Source organism: Miscanthus floridulus, chromosome 3 (assembly GCF_019320115.1).
Source record: "Miscanthus floridulus cultivar M001 chromosome 3, ASM1932011v1, whole genome shotgun sequence".
NCBI classification, from domain to species: domain Eukaryota; kingdom Viridiplantae; phylum Streptophyta; class Magnoliopsida; order Poales; family Poaceae; genus Miscanthus; species Miscanthus floridulus.
Window position 1 is genome coordinate 95103204 of NC_089582.1, and position 24361 is coordinate 95127564.

Consider the following 24361-nt stretch of genomic DNA (forward strand, 5'->3'; position numbering starts at 1 on the left):
AAGGGTATCGCCTCTAGTGCGAAAATAAACCCAAAGGGGAAAAAGCCGGTACAATGTGTATCTCCTATAGGAGCAAAGCAAACATGGACAAAGTGATGCATATAGTATGGAGTATGAAACAAAAGAAAAAATCACCCAGGACGAAGAAATTGTTTTCTAATATCACCTATTACAAACTACGGGTCAAAAAATACTTTGGCTACTATATCATCGGCCTGGGAGATAAAGGCTATGGAGTTAGCAGCACTAAAGAAATCCTCAATTAGGTGTTCATAATCCCCAGGGTGCACCACGGCTGGAAAACCATGAGGAAGGAACCAAAGTTCGTGGCTAGAATGGGCTTGCGCAGAAGCCAATGCCATGGTGGCACCATGGCGAATGACATGCAAAGCAACCTCCCTAACATGGTTCGAGATGTCATGTAGGCGAACCACTGGGATGGCACCTCTGGCATTGATGAATCCCGCCACGTGCTCCATAGCTAATCGGAGGCTCTCCAGTTGGGCAGACAAATCTAAAAAGATTCAAAGGGGAGAAGATTAGAATCTTGAGGATGAAATTGAAAGGAAGCAAAGGTTATGATAGATATCTCACCTATGATTCTATCCTCAGCCTTGGCCAACCTATCCTCCACCGAATTGGCCTTGGGAGGTGATCGGCATTGAACCATGGCAAGAGCTGATTCTGTGAGGGAGAGACATTCAGCGAGACCCTGGCCATGCCGATCAATGGAGGCAAGCAGATCATCATTGTTAATATACCTCCTTTGATAACAAGGGAGCTGGCAACAAGCTATTAACGAAGAGGACCCTAAAGGCCAAATAGAGTCGGCCCTATCCCCCGAGGTAGTGGGGGCATCATGAGTTGTACCCTCCTGACGATGAAGGCACTGACGTGATGATGTAGGTCCATTGAGGGCCTCCTCAGCAAACCTCTTGTTGTTCTCCATGATCTCAAACCAATGGAAAAGTAGGAATTATACTAAGGATGCAGAAGGTTTGAGACAAAGTCAGTTGTTTTTCGATCCCCAGCCGTGGCCTGTATATATAGCCCGGGAAGGTGAGGAGATAGATTTCGCTGGTGGTATGAAATTGAATCAGATACAGAAATGGATAAAGGCTCCAAAAATTTAGGGGACAGATAACGAGGAGATAATAGATTTAGACTTATTGCTTCCCCAAGTTATAGAATATCGTGGGATGGATACAAAAGATTTACATTGACCAGTAATCAGCCCACCAAGGTTTCTTTGGATTGAAGGGAGTTTGAATCCCCACAGGGCCAAAAGTTATCATAAAACAAGTCACATCGGGCCATTAATAAAATTATGATAGAGAAGGGGAAAAGCCGCCTACCCAATAGATGCCTAGCTGATTTCTCGGTGACTGGGAAACCGCTGGAAAGAAGCTCGTGGCTTTCCCGGTGGGCATTTGATTGAGCAAACAAGGGGAAGGTGTCCACACATTTTAGCCCTTGCAAACTCTGGAATAGCTCTACGAGCATGGAGAGAAGACTCAGGCGATATCACAAGGATTCTTCTAACCATAGTAGCTGATTCTCTCGCTCGATAAGGTGCTAAGATGAGCGACACAATTACCCTATGCACAAGAATTCTTCTAGCCGCTCAAGATCTTCATAGCAAAAAGATAGACCATGGAGGGTACAGCAGAGTTAGAAGCACTCAAGGAGGCAGATAGAAGAGAAGCATGGCTGAATTATTGAGTTGCTCTCACCAGGGTTAGATAGGCATTTTATAGCCAGCCTGAAAAGATGAATCCAAGTGCCCGTAGAGCAATGATGCTCTCATAAAAGTTTTGAAGTATGGGGCCATGAGCTGACATAGGTGAAGACAAACAGTAGACCCCAGATCAAGATTCTCTACCCGTGACTGCGGACCTATCAGGGGCACAGACGTGATAATTTTGGAATAAAATTACTTTTATCCCAAAATTAGGGGGCATGTGTTTACACCAAAATTTGGAAGAAGAGTCATAGGGACTCGAAAGCTCCCAAGATCATGTCATTAAGGAATGAATTGCGTGTAGATCAAAACTAGCTGATTCGAACGCAACACTAGAATCGGCTTTCTTCAAGTATCTCCAGCAGATTACGACAAAGGCTATGATCCGCACTGGGACAAAGCATGTTCGACTCTTCAAAAAGGGAAAGATTAGAGTCTAAGTTATCTTAAATTAGGAATGTTTTCTCTAGGGCCAAAGATTGTGATGAGTCGTGCTTAGATAGGAGTCATGCGTAGGTCCCAGGTATAAATATCAAACCCCGGGTATTGTAAAAAAAGACAATCAATCCAATACAAGTTATTTACTTTTTTTTGGCTCCGGTCACACCTTAGGAGTAGGAGTAGAGTAGATCTTGATGAGTTCTTTAGCAAGTATGGTTGCATCGATCTGGTCGACCTCCACTGCTTGTCTATAAGTACCGTCATGGCTTATACCTCTGTTCATACGGCTACATCGATCCGGTCGACCTCCACTACGACTCTAGTATAAGTTAGTTATCGATTCTTGTCTAGTTCAAGTAAGGCTGCATTGATCTGGTCGACCTCCACTGCTCGAACTAGATTAAGGTCAAGTTATTAGCTCTATCTAAGGGTGGCGTTCCTTCGGATAGATTCATTAAGTTACTAATTTTTCTTATTGCTTCCATTATTTATTTAATTACAGCAATCACTTCGCCTGATTAGGATTGATCTAGATTGGCCTTATATCTTGTTTAACCCATTGTTTGTTAATCTAAACTGATTTAATCTGCACATTAAATGATGAATTATGTTTTATCAGCTGTTTTATATTAATCCTGGTCGTGCATAGTGTGCGGTTAAGGCATGTCTGATTTTGAGTAGATCTATTGGCTAGCAAAAACCGTTCCATGGCCCGTTGTCATGGCCTGTGTGATTCTGCCTCACACCCCACTATTAGCACCATGGAGTGGGGATCATTATTTGGCAGATCTGTTTCTGAGAGGGTATGACCTTAACTGTGCGTTGTGTCTGAATCGGTTGTTTTAGCCGATATCGAGCGCTTTGATGAACAGTTCACATCATGAGACCGTTGAAGTAGAGATAGGTCGAAAGATGTGTTGGCCCCATGATCTTTTTATTGTATTATGGCCTGCATGATTCTGCCTCATGCCCCACTAATATTAGTAATAAGTTAGGGTCATCGAGTCTATTGTTGTTTCTACGTCCTACATGATTCTGCCTCATGCCCCACTGGTCATAGCGATAGATGAGATCTAATATGTTCATTAGAATTATCTTTGTTAAATGGTTAAATGATGATGAGCTATTTCTTTTACATAAAAAGAGGTTCGGTTACTTCTGGTCATTGGCTCAGCATAAACTAATTATTGTTGACATCTAATTGTCATTGACTAATATTTGTCTAAATAATGATATTCATCCTGAATGATAATCGATTTACCTTACATAAGCTTTATTTGATTTAATCTTATGAATATGCTGGAATTGACTATTTACTCAATCTCCTTTCATATCGGCTCTTAGAGCCGCACATTAGGGATTGTCTAGCAACACTAGCATGTTCTGTCCAAAATTACTAATAAACTTTCTCTCCTTATCAATTGCATGGTCAAATTGACTAGCATGTCTTGGGAGGAGTGCGCAGGATCGACCGTCCCTGCGCTAAAGCTAGGTAGATCTACAGCTCCATCGAGTGGACCCTTCTGGCTTGCTCGTGTGCCCTCGGCACAGGATGAAATTTCCTTGTCGATAGGATGATAGCTAGACACTTGGTATGTTTTTCAAGTAATTCTAGCACCTTGCTTTTAATGTTGATCTCACGAGGTATCTAGTGCTTTTTATTTTTTCAAGTGTTATCTAGCTAACCATTTGCTAAGGATGAACTTAAAGGTGCAACTCCGATTGGTATCACATTTCAAAGGTTTACTCTATACACCTTAGCATCATTCGGTAGTAATTACTCTCCCCTATTTCCAATCTATGTATATGTGCGAACTTCAAACCAAACACTCTAGCACATATGTCGGGGGAGCTAATACTACCATCTAGGGTTCATGGTACTTGTCCAAAATCATTTTCACATGGTAAAATTGCTTGGGCAAGCAACATGAATCCAAAAGAGCTTAATTTCCATATCTTTGTAGAGTTGTCATCAATTACCCAAAAAGGGGGAGATTGAAAGGTCCTTGTGTGGTTTTGGTAATTGAGTAACAACCTAGGTGGACTAATTGTGTTTATGTGAGATACACAGGTGACTAGTCCACAGGTACATGTGTGTGAGCAACATATGCCATGAAGGTGAAAATGGCTTGGAGATGTTGCAAAGCTCACACATGTGATGATGAAGGAGCTCATTGCAAATGAGACAAGATATTGAGTCATGTGATCAAGGTGGAGAAGATCAAGATATGACTTGGCTTGATGGACCGGTTGCAAGCGTGAAGGGCAAGTTGGAGGCTTTGGAGCGATAGACCGCATGGCGGTGAAGCTTAAGCAAGACTTGGCGCCGATGAACGAAGGCAACGGTGAAAAGCAAGTGAAGTCAAGATCGATGAACCAATATGATCACGTGATGATATGAAGTGGATCATATCATTGTTGATCATGTTGGTGCATGTGTTGCATCAACATTGGAGGAGATGGAATGGAATGTGCAAGGCAAAGGTATAACCTAGGGCATTTCATTTCACCGGTCATAGGTGTGTAAAGAAGTTGATGACCGGGTTTAGGATAGATGGCCGTACTATCAAGAGGGGCAAACTTGTTTGCATATCAGTCATCTAGTGCCACTCGAGTGATCTAACTTTGCATCGTCGCTAGGATTGAGTGGTGTGGCAAGTTGAGTGGCTAATCCTTTGGAAAATGATTGTGAAAATGCTAACACACATACACATGGTGGTGTACACTTGGTGGTGTTAGCACATTTACAAAGGAGATGAAGTTGGAGTTGATGTGGATCAACTCGGTGATGGAACGGATGCGAGAAAGGTTCGAAACTCCACCGGCGGAGTGTCACCAGCACCCTGTATAGAAAAGATAGGGTTTCATAGTGTGCACCGGATGCTAGTCACGCAGTGACCGGACGCTGGGGTCCTGCATCCGGTCAGTGGCTGCAATGAAGGCGCAGGCGTCGATCATCGACCCGATACTAGGTCACTTCATGACCAGACGCTGGGTGGCTACATCTGGTCCTACTGACATGGTAGCACAGAGAAGAGGAGAAATGACTAGATGCTGATGCTGCGTCCGATTGTGACCGGCCGGACATGTCTAGTCACAAATTTTCACCTCTGGAAGCTTACTGAAAGTGACCGGATGCTAGGGTCCTACGTCTGGTCACTTTGAGCAGCTGCATCCAATCATCACTTGACCGTTGAGATCAAGCGACTGAGGTTGAATGGAGGCGACATGTGGCGAGCATCCGTTGACTAGACATTGAGGTCCTGCGTCCGGTCGATACGGCCGGCGCATCTGGTCAACCCAAAAAACGCCCAGTGAAGGGGTAACAACTATTTTAGCCCGTGGGGCTATAAATAGAAGGCGGTCTCGGCCATGGCTTGGTTTGAGCACCTTGGGGGACTTTGTGTCCATGCTTGTGAGTGCTTGGGAGCCCACCATCTCACATATGCTTGATAGTGATCATCCGATTGTGTGAGAGAGCGATTCTAGTGCGATTGCATTGTGAGGTTGCTTCGAGTGGCACTAGGTGATCGAGTTGCAAGCCAGTGGTGCTTGTTACTCTTAGAGGTTGCCACATCCTAGATGGCTTGGTGGTGGTGTCCGTCGAAGCCCGCAAGAAGCTTATGCGGTGCTCCAGAGAAGAGCTTTGTGAGGGGCATTGTGCTCGCCCCGTGAAAACCGTGAAGAGCAACTCTAGTAAAGCACGTCATTGAGCTACCCTCACTTTCGGGGTAGGTTCTTGCAGTGTCCGACATGCGGGCTTAGCGGGTGATGCCAATTAGCCGCCGAACCACCAAGTGAGCGGTCGACACAACGAGGACTAGTGTGTTGGCAAGCACGTGAACCTCGGGAGAAAAATCACTGTGTCAACTTTATTCTTCCTGTTAGTTTGCATCCTCATTACACAAGCTTGTAATTATTTTCATATACATTGTCCTTGTGTATTTGCTCTTGTAATTAGTTTGCTTGTATAGCTCACTAGTTACCTTCTTGCTTGTGTAGCATAGAAGTAGCTCCCTTGCGTGACTAATTTGGTTTGTGTAACCTTGTTAGTTTGCTTAGTTTGTGTAGCTAAGTATTTGTGCTCTCTAATTTGGCATTGGTTGCCTTGTTATTGAGCATTCTTAGTGAGCTTAGTTGGCTTTGTGCTTATGCTTACTAGCATGTGTAGGAGCTCTCCGTTGGTTAAAGTACTAATGGCATAGGTTTGTGTGACCTTTCTTCTAGAATTGATTAGGTGAGCTCTAGCTAGCCCGACACCTTTGTTGCTTAGTTACGATCTTTGCAAGGTGCTAAAGAACATAGATAGAGGGGTGTAGTCTTGGCTAGACCGATAGTTTTAATTCCGCTCTTGTTTCGGTTAGCCGACGCGATTAAGTTTTAGAAACAACTATTCACCCCCCCTCTAGTCGCCATCTCGACCCTACACTTGGGAGATTTCCAATTTAACACATCCTACACCTTGCTTGGGTCTACAGAGATACCTTCATGTGTTAGAACATGTCCCAAAAACTGCCCTTCATCCAACCAAAACTCACATTTGCTGAATTTGGCATATAGCCTATGTTCCCTTAATTTTATCAGTACTATCTAAAGATGTTGTGCATGTTCTTCTTGGTTCTTGGAGTATATCAAAATATCATCAATGAACACCACTACAAACTTATCCAACTCAGACATGAAGACTAAATTCATAAGATACATGAAGAATGCAGAAGCATTGGTGAGACCAAAGGACACGACTAGGTATTCATATAGCCCATACCTAGTAGAGAAAGCTATCTTTGGTATATCTTGTGGTCGGATCTTAATTTGATGATAGCCAGAACAAAGATCAATCTTTGAAAACACCTTGGCACTAGCCAACTAATCAAACAAAGTATCAAAATGAGGTAAAGGATATTTATTCTTAATGGTTACCGCATTGAGAGGGCGGTAATCTACACGCATCCATAGAGTACCGTCCTTCTTCACAAAAATAGCTAGACAACCCCATGGGGAAGAACTAGGATGGATAAATCCCTTTTCCAATAATTCCTCTAACTGCTTCTTCATTTCCGCTAGTTCTTTAGGAGCCATGCGGTAGGGACATTGTGAAATAGGAGCAGTGCTAGGTTCTAACTCAATGGAAAACTCCACATTTCTATCCGGTGGTAACCCAGGTAGATCCTCAGTGAAGACATCTGGAAACTGACAGACCACAGGAATAGAGGCAAGATCAGGAGAAGCTTCAACATGAGCAGCAACTGGTAAGGCTAGATCTAAGGGCATAAGAAGAGACATCCTATCCTTAGAAGAAGGAAGCCATAACTCAACAACTCTCTGCTTAAGATCTAAGACTACCCCATATACATGCAACCAATTCATGCCCAGAATAGCATCTATGCTTTGCTCAGGTAGCACCATGAACTGGAGGTAGTAAGTGTGAGTGGCTAGCACTAATCCAACTATGTCCGTCTGAGTATTAATGCACAATTGTGCACCTAGAGTACTGATTCTATAGGCAATAGGTATAGCCATAAGAGATATATTCTGCCTCTGTGCAAACCCCATGTTCATGAATGAATGTGATGCACCAGAATCAAACAACACATATGTTGGGTGGGAATCAATAGTAAACATACCAGCCATCACCGGTTCATTCTAGAAGATTTCCTCAGCCTCAGTGAAGTTTACTTGCCCAGAGCAGCTTACGGGCACCTTCTTCTTGATGATCGTTCGCTTGATCAGATGGGAGTTAGCTGAGGGCTAAGCAGACTATGCAGGCTGGTTCTGCGAACACTCCCAAGCATAGTGGCCTTCCTTGCCACACTTGAAACAAGCACCAGGCTTATTCCACTGCCCTTGACATGGTGGAACCTACAATCCCTAGGGCTGTTGTTGTTGCGCCTACTAAGTAGGAGCACGGTACTAAGTGGGACATGCTTGGTAGGTCTGCTGAGGTTGACGGAATGACTGCCCACCCGAAGACTGATAGGGCACCCGCCTGACAACCTGCACCTTCTGAGCCTAGGGGTGACCGGAAGACCCAGTAATCACCCGCTTGCGCTTCCACTCAGCCTAGGAGTCACGCTGAGGTCCCTCCATGGCAATAGCAGCATTCATAATAGCACCAAAAGTCTAGTAGTTCCCTATGTATAGCTCCTTCTGTAGACTGCAAGAGAGACCATGATAGAAATGGTCCCTCTTCTTCTCATCAGTATTGACATGAGTCTCAGCATACTATGACAGATGGTTGAACTTGTTTACATAGTCTGTCATAGGCATGCTCCCCTGCCTCAGGTCTAGGAACTCTATCAACTTCCTATTCAGAACACCAGCAGGAATGTAGTACTCACTGAAAGCGGCGGTAAACTCCTGCCAAGTCACACGGTGGTCCACCGGCTGCATGGCATTCAACATGTCTCACCATGCACTAGTAGAACCCAACAGCTACTATGTTGCAAAGCGCACCTTCTGTTCTTCAGTTATAGAGAGCAGCTGAAACTATTGTTCTAGAATACAAAACCAATGCTTCGCATCCAGAGGCTCAGCAGTCGATGTGAACATGGTTGGGTGCATCATCAAGAAATCCTAGTAAGAACAGGGCCCCTCGGGACCGTGTGCACCACCCCCGTTCCCACCATTGCCTCCGTGGCCTCCACGGGCGAAGCCACCAAAGGCCTGGGTAAGCATCTCCAAGGCATGGGCGGACTCACGCCGAGCAGCCAGCATCTCCGCCATCATGTCTGCATGGGTCAACGGAGGTGGCGGTGGAGGAGGAGGAGCTAGAAGTGGGGCCTCATGGCTCTCCCCAATCCTGTTGCTAATGCCCTCACCGCGACCTTTATCACCCAGGTCCACCCAAGCGCTGGTACTCCCATGACCAGACCTCAGGTTCATCTATAAACAGATAGTTACCAACCATTAGGGACAACCCTCTAGATTAGGAACAAGAGATTAGAGAAATGATAAGACTTTTATTAAAGTATTCTTTTAGGTTATCCTATCAATTCACTAATCCAAATTATACGTATAGGGGGAGTTTAGTTTAAGCAAGATTCTCCTTTCATGATGCATGCATCAACCTACCCATTCACTCAAGCGAGAATATAGCGGCATTCACAAAAAAATTCGGCACATCGCACACTCACTTCTCGTACGCTAACGATTCTTACGTAGCATAAGTTAGTGTACCTGTAGAAACTTGATTAGATAAAACCAGTGTCGCTATCCTAGATAGACCATATTGCTAGGGCTTATACTTATTTACATAATTTTATCGCATCCTACTTTTTGCAAAACTTTTGTTGGTCAATTTTTAGGTTTTGACTCTGATACCACCTGTGGCAGAACCACCCCAAATAACACAGCATCGGAGGTGCTCGTCTTCCACCAGACACTAAGCACCCCAAAAGCAAGCTACATCAGATGGATTCCGTCGAGCACACCTTAGGGGAGAACTCGAATAATTCATGTTTTTCCTCCAGGATCCAATAATGAGAACAAGTTTACAATACTTAGTCCAATTCATACAAACAGAGTACTTAGAAATACATTATTACAGTACCAAGTTCAGAGTGCGAAATTTAAATAGCGGAATACAATAAACATCTAACTATAGAATACAAGGATCTGTCTGTTCCCACTAGAAGAATCCTCCACACAACATCTACTCGTCAAGCTGCACCTGCAATAGGGGTAATTAAACCCTGAGTACACAATGTACTCGCAAGACTTACGCGAACAGTGGGAATAATTTCCTAACTCCAAAGGATATCATAAGCTTTATGGGTTGCTGGGTTTTCTTTTTGCGGAAAGCAATACTAGTAGTGGATCCTTATGTATGGTTCTTATTACCAGTCATGATTAGTTCATTCTCTAACCATTCTAGGTAAGCACCTGTTCTACTTTCAAGCAAGAGTTGAGCAAATAGATCCATTTCACCATCTTTCACCTTCTAGTTCTTACTATGGTGCTAGATTGTAGACAAGTCAAACTGGATTACCCAACAATTCACAAATCAAAGTGCCTAGCTGGGTACCCCAAAACACACACCCCGCTTGTACCCAAGGCATAAGCAGCACCAACCCATCACTCTCCTATCAAGGGGTTTAGGTCCCCGTCCAAACTTGGACTCCAAGCTCCCACACCTAAGTCCCGGACTCTGTGGTGCTTAGACCTCCACCATCCCCGCCTCCAATCAGTCAGTCCGAAAAGAGCCGGAATCCACGACAAGAGAGCAATGAGACTTCCCAACTCCCATAAACAAGTATGTGCTCAGGATAATAAGTCTGTGACCTAACTAGAATCCAATGCAATGGCTGGTCCTTAACCCACATGGACAGGGAAAATAGTGTAACCAAGCTATGCCCTGTTGGTTGTGGGACACAACCTCCTACACCCACCAATACACGTACCATATCCCTGCCCGGACTCCATTTCCTTTCACCATTTTATCATCAGTGATAGTAATAATCACCTATTGCGAGTAATGGCAGGTTACTCACGCTACCAATAGCATAAGCATAGCAGGTACTCGACCTATGCTAGTAGGACTTCATAGGACAGATATATTTGTGCAGGTGGTTTTCATAAAATGCCTATAACATAAATGCACATCATATATATATATATATATATATATATATATATATATATATATATATATATATATATATCCAATGATTATTTAAAATAAGGGTTATGCACCGGGGCTTGCCTTGGGTAGGCGCAGTGCTAGCTCAGTCAGTCCGTGGTGGCTCTGGGACCTCCTCCTACACGAGGATCTCCTCCTCATACTCTTCAATTACCTCTTTGTACTCCTGCTCGCCGTCAGTCACGAGCTCCACCAAATCACTTTCTACATGCATGCAATGATGATACAATGCTCAATATTAAGGCAACAGTAGTTCTTAAAATAAGAGTACATCTACTAAGCCACTAAGATAGCTCTAATGACTAAGATACCGAGCTAATCATCACTCCCATCAAACCCAGTAGGGTTTCACCTAAAAGTGCTACTTAGCAACTAAAATATATTCTTACTCTTATTACAATTTCCTATATACTACAACAAGAAGTACTTAGCTATCATATTTCTCAACTGATTCTAAGGCTACGAAAATTGCAGTAAGCACATAATAATACAATGAATCTACTATAAAAATTTCATGGTCAAATCTATTACCAATTTGCCATAAAAATTCCTACAAATTCTAATCTAAATAATACTAAACACTCACAACTGATTTAATAGCCGCTGGTATCAACAAATATATATATGAACTAAATACACTAATAGATATAGCACAATTTTAGAAACCTAACAAAATTGGTTTCATAATTTTTGGACATCTACATGATTTTATATGATTTACCAAATTTTAGCTCAGAATTACTAATGAAAAGCTATTTCTATTTTCCACGAAAAATCTAAACCGATTTCAGCCCACGCGGCGCAACGCGCTCGCGCACGAGCGCGTGGCGGCCCACAGGAGAGGCACGGCCCATGCGTAGAGGTGGCCCACGGCAAGGAGGCCTGCATGCGCTGGCACATATGCAAAAACACCCCTAGACTATAAGCAAAACAACCCACAGTAAACGCTGCTATTCCTAGAGACAGCACTTCTGCAAAAAGAACCCTTGGACCTTTCTCCTCTTTACAACGGTGAGGCCCTCGGCCATCCCCATGCGCTCCAATGCGGCGAGCAGTGGCATAGGCGCTTATGTCAGCCACACAGCACCCCCGCTGACCTAGTTATGAGGCCGACGCCCACCTAGGGTTTGACGCGAGACGACGGGCGGCGGTTGAACGAGCCAGGATGCCATAGAAGGACCTCTCCATGATGGTGGACACCCTGTAGCAATGGCGACGGTGTTCAGGTGAGCCGCAGCAACAATCAAGGCAGTAGGGTAGCGGGTGAGCAACGACAACTCACCGGTGACCTTACCAAGAAGCCGGCTCAGGCGGAGATGACCTGAGTGAGGCTAGCCGCGTGCGCGTGGCGAGGCAAACGGTGGACTGCAATGGCACGGTCATGTCCACCATGAGGAGGTGGCACAAAAGCTACGACTGGCGTGTGCACGGCGAAGAGGAAGCCAAAGCGAGCTAACGGTGCAAACGAATTGGTGCAGGTTAAAGTGGTTGAGACTAGCCACGATGTGGGCGGCGACGAGCCTTAATGGCACGGTGGAGACAAGATTCCAAAATTGGAGCTCGGTGTGACATGAGTCAAGGCGGGGTAGGGTCGGCTAGAGAGGGGGCATGAAGGCGGAGACGCAAGCACGAGGAATTGATGAGAGGTGCTCGCTCTCTGGCTTCACCGCGACGCGACACGACGATAATGGAAAGCAGAGGGAGGGAGAGATAGGCCCGGCAATGGGTTTGGCTCATCCACGCCTTGGTAGGATGCGGGCGGCGGGACCGAGATGCCCACGCGCCGGCACTAGCCGATGGGCGTGCGCGCCCGACCGGCATGACCCGCATGGCCATAGTGCCATAAATGGCAAAGCGATGGCGGCATGCAAGGCCACGTGCGGATGGCACCCAACCTGGCCAGGGAGGGGCAGCACGATACAACACGCGTACAGAAGCGATGCGACAGTAGCGACAGCGACGCAATGCGAGGCAGCGGTGGCGGACGCGATGGTAGCACAGCGCGGGATGGGGCAGGGCAACGACGCATGGCTGGGAGCTAGCGGCGGGGTAGTAGCGCAGCAGTGAGGTGGGACAGCCACACACCAGGGCTATCGGCACAGTGGCCAGGCGCGCGCATGGTCGGTCGACGCGTCGATGTCATGGCTCAGGGGCGCGGTGACCGCGCCTATGCGAGGAAACAAACCGAGGACGTGACATGCACGTTTTTTAAAACGTCCAAAACCACTAATCTGTTGGCCAAACACCCAAACCATCTACACCATACTTTAGAGGGTACATTAGGCTACTAAAATAGGCCATGACACTACTCTGCTTCTTAACTAAATTTTTCTACAAAAATTGATTAACAAAGCAATGTCTACCCTTTCCAAAATTCAAGAAATTTTCTAAGTTTTTAGTTGAACTCTATTTCAAATTGCATTTCTAATCTACTGAAAATCTTATCTAGTAATATCATTTTTCGACTATAGGTATTTCATTGTCATCTACAAAGTTTGTACTCTGAGCTTTATTCAGGTATCACATACATGTTCTATAGCATTTTTGCTTAATAAAAATTGGTTCTAAACCCTAAGTGATATAACATGACTATTGAATTAATTTTCATTTCGCATTTCCGTTGATCGTTTTGAGTTATGGAAATTGATCTACACAGTTTATTACATGCATTAACACATAAACCTGATGCTCATGACATGTTTTAGTAAATGATTTACAGTATAACACCCCCCACACTATCGAGCTAAGGCGGCTAGGACAGGGCAGCCGAGGCCAGCCAAGCGCGGCACCCCGTGCGCGCGGCCGAGCTTAGCGACGACGAGGCTCCGCACGACGATGATCGCGCCCACACCTCCAGACAACCAAAACAAGTGTCGTGCATGAATTTTAAAGCGTTCAACACGACCAAACGGTTACTCCTAAACCTAAACCATCTTCACAATGTTCAAGATGGCACATGACACTACTAAATCGAGCTATAACACTACACCACCCTTTAACCCAATCTGTCACAATAAATTGCTAAACATAGCAATGTCTAGCTGTCGACGGACTTGAAAATTTCTAAGTTTTTGAGCTGAATTTAATTTCCATTTGCAATTTCAAATCTAGTGGAAATATTAGCTAGTAATATTATTTTTCGACCGCAAGTATTTCATTGTCATCTACAAAGTTTGCACTTCAAACTTTATTTAAGTATCATATACATGTTCTATAGCATTTTTGCTTAATAATAATTGCTTTTAAACCCTAAGTGATATAACATGACTATCGAATCAACTTTCGTTTCGCATTTTTGTTGATTCATTTTGAGTTACGGAAATTGATCTACACACTTTATCACATGCATTAACACATAAACATGATGCTCATGACATGTTTTAGTAAATTATTTATGGTGTAACACCGAGGGTGTTACATAGTGGCTCTCAAAATCATCAAGACAAGTGCAAAATCAAGCGGCAAGTGCTAGTCCAACCCAAGTGGCTCAACCAAGTTGAAGTGGTCAAGTGCAAAGTGTACAACCAGTTGTGCATCAAGTTATTGCAAGGGATCACCCATTCGATCAACTAGTTGGTTATTTGAGAAGTGGTGTGCAAAAAGGTCAAGGCTTGCATCCATTTGGTTGAAACGTATTTTGACAAGATTTCTTGGGAATACCTTCCCCATAGAGTAGGCAATCTATTTGCAAAATTTCACGGATTTGGAGTTCATTTGCTTGGGTTTGCCTTTTTACATAATAGTTTTTAGGCTGAAATCTTCAAAACCAGGTGACCTAGTTTTTAGAATCTGCGTGAACCAAAATTCCTGGGTATCCTAGTTTTTGCAATTGAAGTGACCAGGATTGTATAAAGTTCGTGTTTTGTGTCATGTTTCGCTTAGTTGGCTTCTGCACCTTTCTAGCCTTGTTCCTAAGATCCTTATGCGATCTTATCTTAACAAGAGCTACAAGAGGGCTTGAGTTGATTTTGGGAGATAGCCAACATATCAATCGTGTGCTTGGTGAGAAAAATTTGAGACTCTGATTCTCCTACTTGGTTGCCTGTTCCGGTCCTTCACTTCAAAAATATTCATTTTATGTAATTTGAAGGGCTAGCTCATGTTGGACTAGTATTCTAACCAAGTTTAACGGGATAGTATACTAACCAAGTTTTAGTCCTCAACTGAAACATTATTTGTTTGTCATTTTGTTTTTTTTTCCCAAAGTTCACTTATTTTGTTACGCTTCTTTGATATGAGGAAACTAAATATCAATGGCACATTTTTGCATTCCGATATAGTACATTTCATATCTAAGCTACCCCTCACAAGTCACAAGTGAATTGGAGATCCTATATTGAGAGTCGTCAAATCGACAGATGGCCTATATATAGCAAATTAAATAAGAAACACGTGCCCGTGACAATCTCCCACAAATCCATTCATGTTGGCGCATATGACGGGTTCCTTTGGTCGATCTCTAGAAGGTAAGTAACCACATAAGGAGTACCAGCAAACAGCAACTTCCATCCATCTGATTTGACGACACAGCTAGCCAAAATAGTCATCGACAAGGACTCGTCGACTAGCTATATAGAAAGAAACTCGTAGCATTTATCTCTCTTCTACTATAGCTTGATTATGATGTAGTCCCTATATTGTTCCAAGATGTATCCATCACAAAACCTACCATGATGGCAATCGTGTCGTGGAATTAACAACCGGGAACGGTCGGCGAGGGACCAGATCAATGCCGTCTAGTTTAAGGTGATCCAGTTTTTGACGACCTTTTTCTCGGGCACAGGTCGTTGACTGATCAGAATTACAAATAGATCATTTTAAGGTGACGACCATGGTCCATGGTCCATGGTCCATGGTCCGAATTTTTTATTTTTTTAGCTCTTTTTTAAAAAAAATTCATAAATATGCCCCTAGAGGTATGATTTTAAAATCTGGACTCTTAGCTCGGCGCCATAGATTCTAGCGCCTAGGTCAGGGCCACGTTGGCGGCGTGGACGCTAACATAACAGCCAGCTCGGTGCCGTGGATCTTGATGCCAAGCTCGACGCCGTGATGATTATCGGCGCCAAGCTCTGTCTTACATATGGGCTCTTCCTTCCTTTCTCTCTTCCCCTCTCTCTCTCTCTCTCTACCGCTCCTGAGCCACCGCTGCCGCACCGCCGCGCCTGCCACCACGCGTTGCCCCGGCCGTCCCCGCCCACGCCCGTGGCCCCAGCCCACTCGCGCCGCCTCGCCGCGTGGAGCGCCGGCTGTCCCGCGCACGCCGCATGCCACCGCCGGCCTCGGCCCCTGTAGCACCCGGCCACGCCACCACCGGTTCGGCTCGTCACCCTCACCCACGCCCGGCATCCGTTGTGACTCCATCCTAGGGCCATCGATCCCGGCGTCCGCTGCGACTTCGTCGACGTCCGCGACCCCGTCCACATTCCTACCACCGGCCGTCCTAGGTCCGAGGGAGGTGGCCTTTTGCAAGGGCCGATGGGAGGGGGTGCTATCCGCCTAGAAGGCTGCAGCAGCCGCCATGTCCGAACAGTTCAGATAGGGCTGTTTGCCTACAACGTCGCCTGCTCAAGCTCTTGAACTCGTTGGACAGGTAAAAATTGTGAATATGCAATGTAGGTAATTAGTTAGCTTTGATTGTAGTGTAGTAGCTCAATTATTTGTTATTTACTAGTTAATGTGATGACTCAGGTAGTTGATTTAGTTAGTGATCTAGTGAGATAGATATGTAGATAGATAGAAACATAAATACATAGGTACATAGATATAGTTAGATAGCTACTTAGATAGGTAGTTATATATTTAGTTAACTAAATAGGATCTAGCTATTTAGTGAGTACACTGTATATATACGTAGTTATTATCTTATTTACTTAGTTTATAGTTAGAAAGTACTTGTTAGGTACTATCTATCATCTAATTTGGAATAAGGACATGTGTTTTGTTATGTGTTTGGACTAGATGGACAACCTAGTGACCATATATCATGGAGGCACCATTCAAAGCAATCGTTGTGGATATGATGAATTTATTGACATGCAAAGCATGCCTGTGCTATTCAATGATAGGCCTTCATTTATTGAGATGGTTGTAAGGGCTCAGAAGGAGCTGCATTGCCTTAGAGATGATGATGATGGCATTGCAGTTGATGGTGTACTGCACCTAGGTTCTCCTCCCAACATCCTCAGACGAATGATCCTAATTGGGTGTGCGGATCAGTGGAAGAACTATGTGAGATCGACTATGAAGAGTCAGCTATAATGTTTGGACGTGGTTGTGCATCGGGTGTTAGTTGATCCCATCCCTCATGGGTTTTCCCCACCAATGGGTTAGCAGGCACACTTCGACCCTCCCATCCCGGAACCTGATATGGATGTGGAGGTTGCACCTACGGTTCTCGATGCTCAATCTGCCCCCAATGAGCTAGTTAGAGATGCTTGTCAGACTCATGATGTAGTGGCATATCCTCCTCATGAGATCCCTTTGATGGTACGTTCTTGATTGGCAAATACCAGGACACACTTCTTATAGCCATATCCTATGACGCAAACAACAAGTTGGTTCCTTTGGCCTTTGCTTTGGTTGAGAAGGAGAACAATGACAATTAGGGATGGTTCTTGAGGCTAGTCCGAATACATGTGGTTGGGCCTAGTAGGGAGGTTTGCGTCATATCTGATAGGCACTAGGGCATACTTAATGTTGTGCGAGAGCAGATAGAGGGGTATGCACCTTTGCACCATCGTTGGTGTACTCAGCACCTTGCTAAGAATCTACTCTAGAAGGATGGTATGAAGGATAACTTTAATTTGTTCTAGGAGGCTGCTCGATAGCTTGAGGACAAGTACTTTCAGAAAAAGTTGGAGCATGTCAGAACCGCATCAAATGCAGAAGGTAGACAATGGCTCATATGTTTGATGAATGGACAAGAGCTCACGGCGATGGTGGGTGGAGGTATGAGTTTCAGTATAGCAACATGGTGGAGTAATTCAATAAGTTGCTATTAGAGATACGTGGTATGCCCGTGAATACAATCGTTCAATTCACCTTCTACAAGCGTGTTGCCTAGTTCAACAATAGACACGCCCATGCATTGAAGTTGCGGAGCGATGGAGAGATATGGGCTCTGAAACCAAAGGCACGCCTAGAGAAGAAAAATGAAAGGGCTGGCACACATGAGGTTACATGTTTTGACCATGCCATAGGGGCTTATCAAGTTGAGCATTGGGGCGGTACAATGTCCGACGGCGAGGTCCGAGAGTCGAGGATGCATGTGGTAATCCTCCAAGATTTCACATGCACTTGTGGTAAACCAAGGCAGTACGACTTTCTATGTTCTCATTTGGTGGCAGTAGCTAGGCATCGCAACTTTAATTTCAAGAGCAGGATACCTCACGAGTTCAGTATTGACACGCTTGTGCACACATGGAGCCCCCGCTTCATGCCTTTCCAGTACCCTAGAGAGTGGCCTACATATGATGGGCCAAAGTACATTGCGTATCTAGCTTACCGTTGGAACAAGCGTGGGTCAAGGAAGAGGACGAGGCACAGGATGGTTATGGATCAGATACCCAGAAGAACGAGGCGTGGGAGAGGAACCCTATTTCTTACTAACCCCGAGCAGTACGAGTGTGGCAAGTGCGGTAGACTGGGCCACAATTCACGCACTTGCCATTGGCAGATTAGTGAGGTGTGACTATTGGTTGTTTTCATTATTTCATATTTGTCGCATTCATTCACTTTTTTATGCATATCTCAATTTATGCTTGTAATTGTGTTAATTACTTGTACATTTCTAAGTTTATGTTTCATTGTATATTGAATTTCAATTTCATTGACTTTTTTTGTAGGATGGCACAATTCCACCTGTTCAACCCGGCGTATGAGGAGACCCGCCAAGGACATCTCATAGCAGAGGGGCAGGTAATAATCTATATGACTTGTTCAAATTTTTGTGAGCGTACATGTGTTCATGAAGTAACAGGAGACTATGTTTTATTTCATGCAGGACCTTTCACTCCTTCATCCTTGAACCCACAATGGGTTTATGGACATGCAGTACGATAATGGGTACACTCCTTTCCAGCAAAGAGCTGGCCTAGATGTCATCTCTTTTCAGGTTCATCGTGGGTTGCCCAAGTTCAACTCAGCGGGCATAACTGTGTTGGTTGACAGGTATTATCTTCAATCATTGCCTCCATTCATGTCCATTTGTTCATGCGCTTGCCTTTTGGATATGTAATCTTGCTTTGTCTAAAATGCGGCTGGAGACTCATAGCTTTCACTTGCCTTTTGGAGAGATGACAGTCACGCTCTAGGATTGTCAGAAGATGCTTGGTCTAAGAATGCACGACAATGTTGTGACTGGGCAGTGCAGGTCAGAAGGTTGGAGAGCACAAATAGAGGCCTTCCTTGGACGTGAGGTTGGTGAGCAAGGGGCTCACACTTTTGGAGTTCTAATCTATTGGCTCCGACAAGAGTTTGCATAGTGCCCCGAGGAGGCAGATGAGGAGATAGTTGGGTACTACTGTAGGGCATGATCCTACACCTGTTTGCATGCGTTCTCTTCCCCGATGCCATGGGTGACACTACATCGTGGATGTGGGTCCACTGCCTCACTAATTGGGACCAGGTGGGTCAGTACAGCTGGGGCTCTACAGTGTTGGGTTTTCTTTACCGACAGCTTTGTGAGGTGTGTCGTCGGACCCCATCCTCATCGTCACTTGGGTGATGCGTGTACCTACTCTAGTTGTGGATGCGGGCTCGTCTACCAGTTGGCCGTCTTGAGGTTTTAGCTCGTCGTGAGTGGTTCGCAGGTCAGGCTCCTCGTTGGCAGCCGATGTGGGCATGCCTTTGGGACCAGGTTAGGGTTCCACACGTGAGGTTAGAGTGGGCGTACATTGAGTTCATGAACGAGCTAGACACGCTCACGGCGTCTAGTGTAAGTAAATTTTATTTTCCATGCTAGTTTGGAATGGTTTAGTATAGCATCTAACATCTTGTTTGGACATGTTGCAAGTGTCGGGGGAGCCGTACGATGGAGAGGGGGCACTTCCTTTTCAGTTGAGCAACATGTGTGGGTGCGACGACGACTTCTATAGGATGAGGTGCCCTCTAATCTGTTTCTATGCTATCGAGTTCCACCTGCCAGATAGAGTTGCACACCAATTTGGAGTGAGACAACTTTGGCCAACGGCTTCAATCTCGACTGACGTTGACATACACAAGTAAGTGTTATGCTAATTTCAATTGTCTTGTGATGGTCCATTTCTATTAATTCCTATATAAGATGAAGTAATGATGACATACGTGCACTTTTAATATGGTGTCATGTACATGGATTGAGAAACTATCATTGTACGTGTCATGCAGACTAGATCGTTAGAAGAACAGGAAGATTTTTGATTGGGAGAAGCACCACTAGTACTACATTGAACAATGGGAGCTGTTGCACGACAACATGGACAAGAACAACGAGCTACACATGAAGCGTGAGTACAGGCGGTACCAAGCTTGGTACCAACGTGCGACACGTTGCAGGTTGAGGCTACAATGGACAGAAGATGACTATGTCGACATCGAGTCCTCCGACAATGAAGATACAGCGTATGACCAAACTACTCATGTAGGAAGGAAGGTGGAGGCGGGACCAATCTTGGACATAGTGGTAAGTCAATTACCTTATTTTTCTATGTTAAGTTGCATACCAATCATTTAGCTAGGTTTTCTTATCATTGGTGCACCTTCGAGTCGTAGCATCCTTATAATTAATTTAATCATGCAACATAATCATGCCTTCAAAAGAGGACTGGATGGAGTTTGATTTCTTCCATTCTTTAGAGAATCCGTTCTGTTCATAAAACCAATCATTTAGCTAGGTTTCCTTATCATTGGTCTGGATGCAAAAAATAAAAATTGAACAGACCTACTACTAGCAGTAGATGTCAATCAGCTAGGTGTTTTGAAGACAATTCAGTACAACAGATAGAGTTGAGGAACTAGTCAGGAATTAACTAGTACTCTGTACTAGATTAGTAGCGTCTGCATTTTTCAATGTCCACCACAATCTTACTGAGAACTTTGCTACAGGGCAATACCCCCAAATGCTCGGTTGAAGACATTGAGCGCTTTCATCCGAGAGTCAGGGACGACAATACGCGTAGCTTCCTAGACGTAAGATTCAAAATATTCTTTCAAATATATTATTAATACGTTAAATTCTTTTAGTTAATCTAATTTTGTACAACAGAGACTGTCATGTCGGCTACGCCATGTGGCTGCTCGTTGTGGTTGTAGGACAGCCACGATGCAAGACATGCACGGTCCTTCCACAGGCATAGGTTCGTCTAGCCAAGTACCTACAGGGTCCATAGGCATTGCGTACGAGGACGAGGATGAGGATGAGGATGACGATGAGGTGGACTTGAGGCATAAGGAGTTTGGCCCGTCTCAGCTCTAGGACGCTCCCTTGACTCAGCCTACACAGCCTTCAGGCACTAGGCGACGCCGTCCACCTGACCCTTACACTCTAGGCATCGACGCTCTTGATCACAAGGATAAGGGTAAGACTAGGAGGTAGTGAGGGTTTGTAGTAGATGTTATTATGTATTATTATGGACTTTGTGGAGTGTATGGACTATTATTATCGAATATAAACTACTATGGACTATAATTATGGACTGTGTGGACTATTAATATGCTCATTTATATGGTTTCAGATGAATGTGGCATATATTTGTATGTTTGAATATGTTGTATTGAGGTTAAATATTCATCTCGTATTTGTGTATGGATTGCATCAAAAAATAGGGGAAATTATGTCAAAATTTTCTACCTAAAGTGCGTATTAATCAGTGGCATCAGTTTTACCAGTTTAAAATAGTGATTGAAGTTTGAAATCAAATAGGCTTTTCAGTCATGGAATCTAGGGGAAATAGCCTTTACAGTGATTTGTCATGTCACCGTCGAATATACTTTTCAGTGTCATTCGAAATAGTGATTTAAGTCTGAAATCGAATAGGCTTTTCAGTCATGGAATCTAGGCTCTCCAGTGTCCTATGATGTAGGCTTTTTAGTGATTCTTAGTAGACTTTCTAGGAGCATTTAAAGCACAACATAACAGCTAGCAAACCTGCCTCCGTCTATATATATGTGTTCTAGGATGCATTGTTAACCAAAAGGAAAACCAATCTAGTATTCGAATTCATTGGAGTAGGAATGTCTGAAGGGCCATCTAGCGGAAAGGATTTTAGGAGTGGAAGAGGAAAGAGGGGACGAAGAGAACACCCATTGTGTGGGAGGGGTCTATTGGGCCTGATTTCTTTGAAGAACCAGTGTATCAGTTTCTCCCCTAGAGCAAGAGTAATTTCACTAAAGAGTGCCCTCTCAGAGGATACGATAATAGGAAGGAAGATTGGCCAAAATGCATGCATGGTGAGGACTGCTTAGTGTAGATGTTCACCAAGGGGGTCGACGGAGGTCGTCCCTTCTTCAAATGCCCACGAGCATGGGTAATTGCTATTACATTTCGTTTATTAAATATGTTTCTTGAATACCCTTACAACTCATAGGACATACCTATTGTAGTCTTCTGAGTCTGAAGAAAACTGTGGGTCCACTAGGTGGGTCGATCCTCGACCAATTTATTCGCATTAGCGGTACATCTACTACCTGTAGGACTAAATATTCGATCTACAAAGGGAAATTAGTAGCGGGTACAAGGAAGACGAAGACGACGACAACAACAATGGTGCAAGTTCACAGGAGGCACTCTACAATGATCGATATTGCACCTACCCTAATCACAAGAACAAGGGGCCTCCGGCGTCACCTCCGCCACCACCACCACCAACAATGGGAGGCTACTGTGGAGAAGGTGCAACACAATTTGTTATGTGGCCAGACTACTAGGATGACCCTATCTTATTCACATGGCACATTCATGTGTTTCTTGTGCTTGTTGTTCGCTTGAATTACCTAAGGCATGTTAGGTTTAGTTTAGGACCTCTATACCCTAGTTCGGTACATGTTCTCACATGCCATTTCATGTGTTGTGTGTGTTGAATTATATAATGTCCTACTTCGTTAGGTTTTGTTTGCAGCACGTGATCAAATTTCACTACGTCCGTAATATTAAACTGAATATTATGACCACAAATAATAAAAACAACTACATAATAAAAAGTCCAATACTATAACACATTAAACAACACAATAATACTAGAAGTACGTGTCGACAAACTAAATAATGCAGTACATGACCTAAGCATGCCCATACTTAAAGTGCATTACATGACAACACAATGAAAAGTCCAATAATAGACAACATTGCTCATGAATAAACCATAGAACTAGCAAGTAATGGAGACTACTGAGTGCAACTAGGCCACTTTCTCTTTCTCAGGGCATCAGGATTCTCCTCCATCGCTGCTTTCGCTTGGCGTGCAAGCTCAAGCTTCTTCTCCCTCTCCTCCCTGTACGCAGCAACACGCCTCCTTTCCTCGTCTTCCTTGTGCTCCTTTTTTGCAGCCTCCTCTCCGCGTCTCTTCTCCATCATCTCCTTGTCCTCTACCTCCCTTCGTAACAGTTTCTGCATCCATTCCTTGTCTTCAAGCTTGATCTCAGTGTCGATCCACTGCTTAAAATCACAGAGCGGTGCAGGGGTCTGCAACAAATGCAATTGTTACAAAACAAAAAAAATCATGCAAGATGTCATATGACACAAAAATAATTATTACACAACATCAATTCCTCACCATCTTGTTAATGCGGCGCTGACGAAGTGTAGGCTCAAACGCAAAATTGGAACGCATCCAATACCTCTGCATGTACGTGTCCTCTTCATCAGACTTGGCTACCTTGCAAGGATTGCCGTAAAAGCATATGGGCACTAGAACACCATTAGGCAGAGGCAATGGGTCAAAGGCATTTCCGGTCATCCGGCCATAACTACAATTTAGCCATTTTCGTTCTAAGAACCGAAAGCAATTAACATTAAACCCTACACCTAGGGTTTCCCATTTGATCCACAACAATGAACCCATAACATAACAACGTGCGCTGAGGTTACCTTGGTTTGGTAGCTATTCTACGCCTTAGCATCCTACGGTTGTATAATATAAATATTAAAATTGCATGAAACCCTAAGTAATAACGATTCTTAAGTTGAAAAATCCGACTAATATATACCAAATCGATTTGAAAAAAAACTAGGAGGGAGCGAGGATACCTTGCTCTTGAAGATCTATGGATCAAATCAAAGTTTACAAGGTCTAATATGCGATTTGTGAGGTAGGGCGAAGTGGGGAGAGAAAAAACCTGAGAGGGAGGAGAAAGAAGAGGAAGAAGGCTCGGGCAGGAAGGTTGAGCACCGGGTTGAAACACAAGCTCGGCGTCGTGGATCTCGGCGCCAATAATCATGGCGCCAAGATCTACGGCATCGAGCTGGCTGCCATGTTAGCGTCCACGCCACCAACGTGGCCCCAACCTAGACGCCAGAATCTATGGCGCTGAGATGTGTAGGCTCGGCGCCACCAACGATGGCG